The sequence below is a fragment of the Grammomys surdaster genome, unplaced genomic scaffold, assembly GCF_004785775.1.
Source record: "Grammomys surdaster isolate TR1022 unplaced genomic scaffold, NIH_TR_1.0 307497, whole genome shotgun sequence".
NCBI lineage: Eukaryota > Metazoa > Chordata > Mammalia > Rodentia > Muridae > Grammomys > Grammomys surdaster.
Window position 1 is genome coordinate 25,990 of NW_021625754.1, and position 8,998 is coordinate 34,987.

The 8,998-nt window shown below is 34.4% G+C and overlaps 1 pseudogene; it reads left to right on the forward strand.

Annotated features, from left to right (window-relative positions):
• Positions 1–164: 164 nt before the first annotated feature.
• On the forward strand, positions 165–8,351 carry LOC114616150 (annotated as a pseudogene).
• The last annotated feature ends 647 nt before the right edge of the window (positions 8,352–8,998 follow it).

An 8,998-nucleotide genomic window follows, 5' to 3' on the forward strand; every position in this document is an offset into this window, starting at 1 on the left:
CAAAGGACAAGGACCCTTGTCTTGATCTTTTCACCTGGGGTGCTGCCAGGAGGTGCAACACCTGGGGTGGGAATTCCTACATCGGTTAGCAACTAAGAAAAAGCCTTGTAGTCTTACCATAGGCCAAATTGATAGAGGCTAGAGATCGAGGCCCCTCTTTCCAGATGGTTGTAGGTGTGGACCAAGTCAACGCTGAAGCTATGATGGTGGTGGCCAGCCTCACGATCGCACTCTTGGAATTTAGATTTAACCATCTCACAAGGCAAGGCTCAGGTGGGTTATATGCTTCCCGATCTGAAGGAACACTTGGCACTTCCCGATCTGAAGGAACACTTCGAGCAGCTGTCTCAGTAACCACCACAGACTGGGGACAAGGTGAGGGGAGAAGGTACAGTAGTAGAAGGGGGCAAGGTGTGGGGCATGATCCAAAGATGACTTTTAGTGAGTCTTCCAATCTGGTTATTAACTTACATTATTTAATCATCTTAAACAGCATGTAATAACAGCCATTAAAAGCCCTGGGTCAAAGATTTGAATAATTTAAATAGGCACTATACCTAAAAAAAGTGACAATATTTATTTTAAATTTTGTACCAATATTCAAAATTTTTTATGAATGAATGCCTTTAACCTATAATAACCTATAAATTCAGTGTCAGTGTGAGAAAGTATAAGTTTCTATGGCACATGCTTTTACCTGCTGACCCATTGTTTTCGGACTCACTCTTAATTTCTTATTGTAGAGCATTGCTTACCATATATCCCACAAACTTGAATAACAATAAATAAAATGCCCTTTGGTATTCCCAAGTAAAAAGAAAAAAAATCAAATTATAGCATCATTTTTGCATCAAATGTAAAGATTCAATTAATGTAAGATTATGGCTAAACAGTAATTTAAGAGTAGATTTAATATCTTTTCCCTATTTATCTTTTTAATTTCTATAATATTTCTTTATCCCTTATTTTCTTTTCCACCTCTATATATCTTCTAGAAAGAAGGAAATAGAAGACAACAGGAAAGGTAGAAATCCTTGAGGCTGAGCTTTCTAGTTTCCTTCCTGTCTAAAGCTACTACATTTGCAAATAAACCCTTAAATGACAACATATCTATAATTTAAAAAATAACCAGAACCATTCATTCCAACCTAAGGAACTGGGATGATGATCTTCTTTTGCTTGCTTCTAGCTGTACTGGAGTCAAGAATTCCCTTCTGAGGTTCAAGAGAGAAATAGGAAAATAGGCTTTGTTCAAAAAAAAATGCTAGGTGACATCATTTGCTGTTTTGTCTCTATGTGCTGAGAAAGTCCATGGTTTAGCTGAAGTCTTGACTGTAACAGTCTGAAAGACTTGATGGGTGAGCTAGGTGTTCTGGAAATATCCTGGAAGCAAATCTTTGGAAGAAACAACTTCTGTGTAATTTAGGTAGAATCTACCAAGGAGCTAGAATGGTAAGTCTTAGAATCTCAGCATCTCAGAAAATGCATCTTTTCAGGGCTGTCTTACTTCTCTACCATCCTGCAATGTACAAAACTTACAAGCAACACATAGCTCTGTAATGATATTCGTATGGAACATGAAGGGTGCATGGGTCAGTTAAAGAAGATCAATAAAGGAAGACAGCAGCTTCACGTTAAAGATTAGTTTGATCACATAATCAAACTTCAATATACATTTCCACTCCTGCCATGTTAAAGGATGGTATGTAATATCATGTCATGAGAATTTTGTATCCAAAAGAGTTATTGGCTGAATATAGACATTTAACTCCAAGCTAGTTCAAGAGCTGTTTCTGTACAGACATATATATCACCTATCTTGTTAATCTTGTTGATAGCTTTTAATAAATCAAAAAATGGGATATAAATCAGAAGACATAAGTAAGGTGGCTGAGAGACCATACAAATTGGTTCAAAACTCCAAATTATGTACAATGCTTCTAGGTTTATCTGACTTTCAAGTTTCTCTTAATATAGTAACTGACTGTTAATATGCAGAAAGTGATGTTTTACATGTAGAGACTGCTGAACTTATTTGTGTTAATTCTGAATTGTCTTCACTGTTTAGCTACAACAAATGATCAGGAATAGGAGTCATACACTGTATACAATGCAGGTAACATTTTGTACAGGTCTGCCAGGACCTTTATCAAAGGTTAGGTTAATATGCCTTTTAAATATAGGAGCAATAATTCTCAATGAATCCCTTACAAGATTAATTCAGTAGATTTTAAAAAAAAGATCACTAACCAACATGATAATATTGACTTTGTTCTTGAGATGTGAGATGCTGCAACATACATAAATTGTTATATGTAATATACCACATAAATAGTTTCAAGAACTGAAACTGTATTTTCATATAATTAGATACAAACAAAGTTTTGAAAAATTTAAAACTTCTTTATGATAAAATTTTGGAAGAAATTAACCATATAGATGACATATCTCAAGAAAATTGAGGCAACATATAAGATCACATCTGACATCACACTCAAAAATGGAGACTCAAATTATTTGCACTAACTAAGGGATAAGAGAAAGGTTCTACTCTATGCAGTGAAGTAGATAATGGGAGATGAAGATGGAAAAGGGGGAAGTTGAATTACCTTTACTTACGAATGAGAAAATTCTGTCCAGAAAAAGACCTAAAAACCCCACAATAAATCTCCTGTAACTGATAAATGCATTCAATAAGGTAACAAGACAAAATAAATTAATTATAAAAGGTATCTTCTTATACACCACAAAAATCACCACCACCACCACCACCAACAACAACAAAAAAAAACAGGCAAAATCGGACAAATAATACTATAACAATAAACAACAGCAAAAACTTAAATATCATACCTTGGAGCAGAAGCTCTAGTACAATGAAACTTTTTATACAGTGAAAAATGAATTTGAAAAACACAAAAAGAACAAAATAACTCCCTTCATCATTTTATAAATTAATAATGTCTAAGGTGGGGGTTTTATTGCTTTGAAAAAATATCAAAATTTCAACTAAGGGAAGAAAGTGTTTGTTTGATGTTATTGCCATGAGGATAAACTTTGTCATTAAGGGAATCTAAGCAGGAATTGGAAGCAGAAAATTGGAGGCAGAAACTCATGACAAAAGTCATGGAACAATGCTACTTACATGCTTGCTTTGCTGGTATTCTTTTTTAAACAGCATAATATCAACTGGTAAGTTATAGCACTATTCACACTGAATTGCCCCTAACTTATCAAACATTATTTAAAAATATGCTCCACAGACTTGTCATTTTCTCCATTAATATTCCTTCTTTCCAGATACTTGTAGGTTTATGTCAATTTATCAAACAACAGTAAGCATAGATATCCCTCCAAAAGCAATCCAATCCACAGAATCCACCCCCTAGAGCAAGTACACTTGGTTATACATTTTGATTGCCATTTTACTCAGAATAGTCCAGCAAAGAAAACATTCTATATATCCATCAATTGATAAATAGATAATATGATTTCATACATATATTCAAAAAAGAATTATATGGTTAAGAAAAAATTAAAAATTCGCAGTTAATCATATAGAAATACGCATTCTCTGGATGAGGTTATACAGATAATGTAATAAAAATGCCACAGATACTTTTTTATGTATGTAGATATAAAGATGAAAGATGATAGATAGATAAATGGTAAAAAGATAGATGATAGACAGACAGAAACAGACATACAAATACAGAAGATATAGAAGATATAAAAAGGCACAAACACACAGACATACATGCACACACACACACACACAAACATGTAAGCATTGAAACTTTAGAAATAATTTCAATTTAGAGTATTGATAGAAGTCATGAAACTAGGGAGGTCCAGTTAGGAGGGAGTTTTTGAGAAATAGGGGACAGAATGCCAATGGCATGAAAGTAAGAGTTGAGGTGATGGAGCAAGCAGTACTTTACAGGTTCAGGAATTGATGCGCAGATTAGAGAGGTATAACATAGGAAGTTATATACAATACAATAAGCCTTTCACAAAGTTCTGAAGAAATATTCTAGTAAGAAGCTCATGAACTGTAGTTAACAGACATAGAGAGAGTTTCAGTGTAATAACCCTGTGTGGGGAAACAATACCCTACTGACTCATCATAGGCTGTCAAATAAAAAGTGAACTGCAGGTACGGGATTTTTTTTGTTTCAACAGTTTGGTCAGTGGAATCCCTTATACAACCTCAAATATTACAAGTGAATTCTATAGATTTCAGTTATTTTCCTGAACTTGAGGTAGTGACTATAAACCTAAGATATGAAACACAGAGAAGGCAAGCAAAGACTGATTTTGAAGCTCTTTACCTACTGACAAGATGACACAGGAAGTTGTCTATAGACAATACTGGAGGAAAAATTATCATCTGTTTTAGCATTGTGTATCAGTTTCTTCCATGATAAAGAGCATGAAGACATAGGATGATTTAAAGGCAGTAAAAAAAATCCCATCCCACCAAAAGTTTCTTAAGTTCAATATGTAAAGTAAAAGGCTTCAGGAATTTCCTGAAACTAACCAAATGCATTAGAAATCTCCATCTATAAGTAAATATAGGCAAAAAGGAATATGGAGAAAAACTAAAAGACAAAAGAAGCTGCACAAAAATGTGATTATCCAAGATGACTGAAATGTTATGAAATCTGTGAAGCACCTGGAATTCGTGATATAAACCTCGCGTTCTTTACTTTTGTGAGTCATCACATCTCTTTGGGTGTGCTTGTAATGATGGGGTTCCATGAAATATATCTTAGACACTTTTTCAGTGCTATGAAAACTTCATTTACAAGGCAACTTATGAATCATTTAATTTTGGCATCATGTTTTTAGCATACATTAGTGCTTTGACCAACATGTTTGGGAGCCAGACAAAACACTAGCTGACTCATTGCTAGAGGCATAGCTGAGAGTTTATATGTGATCCACTGGGTATGAGGGGATAGAATAGAGATAGAGAGATTGTGAGAATATGGTATAGTATGGCCTTATAAATATTCAGAGACCACCAGAGTAGCACACCTCGGCCATCAATGTGAAATCTCCTAAACCTAAATATTTTTCACAACACAACCTAAGGATTCTGATATACAAACCTATTGGGGTCATTCTCATTCAGCCTACCATAATTATTATTTTTTCCTATTTCTCCCATAAATAATCATTCCTGTGAGTTTCCTCAGTAAATCTCACTGACCATTTACCTAACATTTTGATGGTATCCTTATGTTGGTCTTCTGTAGGTTACTATTTGGAGTGAGGATATTTATGCCAAGAAATAGTGTCAAGTACCACTTAACTATCTTTGAACCCTTTGTGCTAAAATGATGACTGGCCTGAGAAGTTAAATTTACTGACATACAATACCTTGGGGAGTGGCCAACCAGCTTCTTCTTTCATTAAAAGCCCATAAGAAATGGTGAATTTATACCTGGTACATTTATCTTGGATAAAGTAGGTAGCTGATTAGGTTACAGGTCTAGAGAAAACACTGTACTATAATTTTCTTAAATGGGCATAGTAATATATTTCTTCATAATGGTACACATATACACATAATTAGAGAAGCACAAAAACTCATCACAACTGATTCTTTTTCAGTAGATGGCAGTTAACACAGAAAACAATTATAGGTCAGCAAACAGGTATTGTGGAGATACCTGCAATGTAATCCCTAACTCCATATCTCATAGAATATCACTGAAGATTCATCAAATAGATTATAGAAGCCAGGGTTAGAGGAAGGATTCAGAAAACAATATTTTCACACAATACTACTTTGATACTACTGAGATATACATGTTCACAAAGCAGCTGGAACTGTTTGCACAGTTCACAGCAAGGTCAAGCCAGGAAAACTCCTTGAATGATTGAGTTGTTGGATCATGAAGACACATCCCTAAGTGAGCAGGAATTGGCAGTGAAGCCTGAGTCAATTTTTCTTGAACATCTGATTTCTGAGGGGCTAGCAATGATCCAGTGGATGATGGTACATCAAGGTACATTCAGACAGCATTAAGTAGACTTAGATAACTTTCACAACAGAACATAAAATTAGAAAACCAAAGTTTTAAGGATAAACAGGGAAGGAGTTGGAAGGGAAGGAGTAAGGTTAGAGATAATCAAAATGCATATAATTGTTTTGGAGATTAAAAAAAAGACCAAGATAGAAAGATGATAAATAGATAGATAGATGATAGATGTCTGTGTATTTATATGTGTATATATATATGATGTATATGTATAAATATATATGTATATGTAAATATGAATATGATTACATATACATATATGTACATACATATACATACATACATACATACATACATGCATGGCTGTATCCCAATCCCAATTCAATATATTATATTTTTTGGAACCTAAGAATATGTGGCATACAAAGACCTAAATACAGACAAAATAACAATTCATATAACATTTAAAAATAATGAAACTTTAAAAAAGTTGAAATACGGAATTTTTAAAATATTTTTTTAAGATTTAACTACAATTACATTTTTCTTCTCAATTTTCTTACCCCAAACCTAACCTATATACCTGGATCTTCTCCTTCTCGTTCATGGCCTCCATTTCTCCTTAATTATTCAATGGTTGAATATATGTATATCTTTATAAAACAAATTACAAATTATAACATTCTCAGTCCATATAATGCTACTTGCATATACGTTTTCAGGGCTAACTATTTGGCATTAGATAACTAATTGCTGTGCTTTCCCCTGATGAAGGGTGCACATATAGTTTTAATGAACTTTTCTAATCTGGTATGACCATGATCCATTCTAGAGTAAAAAAATCACCTGATAAAAATCCCAGAAGTAGATGTGAGAAACATATTGGAGTTGTTCATCAGTGATGTTCAAAGGACTATCAAAATGTACACTGGTTATTGCTGATTTCCCTTGTTTCCCCAAGAGTTTGAAAGCAAATCCCTACTGAAGTACTATGTACTTCAGAAACAGGGCCCAATACACCTGAGCTTCAACTAACACAAGTGTACCCTCCCCAAGAACCATATCTGATGGTACCAGATGGCATCATGAAAAATTCCAAGAGAGCGAGACAGCCAACAGTCCTAAGCCAAATATACGTATGAACCACATCATTTACTATCATGGTATTATACCCCATAAGGATGCAGCAACAGAACACATATCTGTGTCCAAATAGACATAAGATCTGTTCAACATTACAGACAATACGCCTGATATTTGAAATTTACCTCACTAATCAACAATAATAATAATAAAACCATGCATACTATATGACAATTTACAACCACTAATTTAATAAACCAACCTAAAAATTTCCAAAATCAACCTATAAATATATGTAGTAATACATAGAGATAAGAATAGTCTCACCACTCTCATCATGTAAAATTCTCTTGACAATGAATGGAGTCAATTACAAAAAACCCACAATCAATCAAACTGCAGAGTGGTGGATCCCAGTCCCAGTTGTAGATATATCTACAAAACATTTTAAAACCTTAGACTTAAGGAAAATTATGGAAGAGGTAGAAGAGAATTGAAAGTGCCAGGGGAGCAGGAACTTTGCTGTAATATAACATTTCTAGTAATATAGGGAACTCCACCAATAAAGGCTCATCACCATGACCACCTAAATGTGAACTGAATTCAGATGACACTATCAGATATATTAAAGTGGGTAGGAGACAGACCATGAGGCCTCATTCCTACCCAAAGTACTATTGGTAACCACATTTGGAGTTGTTTTTACAGTGGCTGTATCTACTATCTTGGCCAAAACCATTACAGTAATCCTGGCCTTCATGAGCACAACTCCTGGAAGAAGGATGAGGGGATTTCTTAGATCAGCGGCACCCAAATTTATCATTCCTGTCTTTACACTTATACAAATTATTTTGTGGGAAATCTGGCTGGTAACTTCTCCTCCTTTTGTAGATGAAGATGTACATTCTGAACATGGTCAGATTATCATTTTATGCAATGAGGGCTCAGCCACAGCTTTCTACTGCATCCTAGGGTATCTTGAGTCTATATCCATAGGGAGCTTCATAGTAGCTTTCTTGGCCAGGAACCTGCCAGACACTTTCAATGAAGCCATGTTCCTGACATTCAGTATGTTGGTGTCCTGTAGTGTATGGATTGCATTTCTCCCTGTCTACCATAGTAGTAAGGGGATTGCTATGGTGGCTGTGGAAGTCTTTTTCATCTTGGCCTCCAGTGCAGGTATTAGGCTGTATTTTTATCCCCAAGTGCTGTATTATTCTCATGAGACCTGGAAAGATCTCATTGAATATCATGAGACAGTGTTTTCATGGGAAATAAGTTATAAACCTTAGATTCTGTCTTCAATCTCTTGTATTCTGTTGATGATGACAGCATTTCTGGATCATGTTATTTTTCCTACGTTTATAATCTACATGATTTACTACATTTCTGTTTCCTTTATTACCATTTTCAGGATGAGAAAATATCATCAACAAAATTATTGAAGAAAACTTCCCTAACCTAAAGAAGTAGATGTCAACGAATGAACACAAAAGATACAGAATACCAAACAGATTGAACCAGAAAAAATTCTTCCATCACATTATAATCAAAACATTAAATATAGAGAACAAAGAAATCATTTTAAAAGCTGCAAGCTAAATAGATCAAGTAACATATAAAGGATGACTTCTCAGAATTACACTTTACTTCTCAACACAGACTCTAAAAGAAAGAAGTTTTTTTTTTTTTTTTGCATACCCTGAGAGATCACAGATGTCAGCCCCAGATACTATACCCAGCAAAACCTTCAATCACTATAGATGGAGAAATCATGGTATTCTATTACAAAGCAAATTATTAAAACACTGTTCTAGTAATCCAGCACTACAAAAGAGGCTAGAAAAAAAAGTTCACAAAAAGGGAAACTACACCCTAGATAAACCAATTACACATCTAACAGTAAAAGTAACAGAAAGTAATAA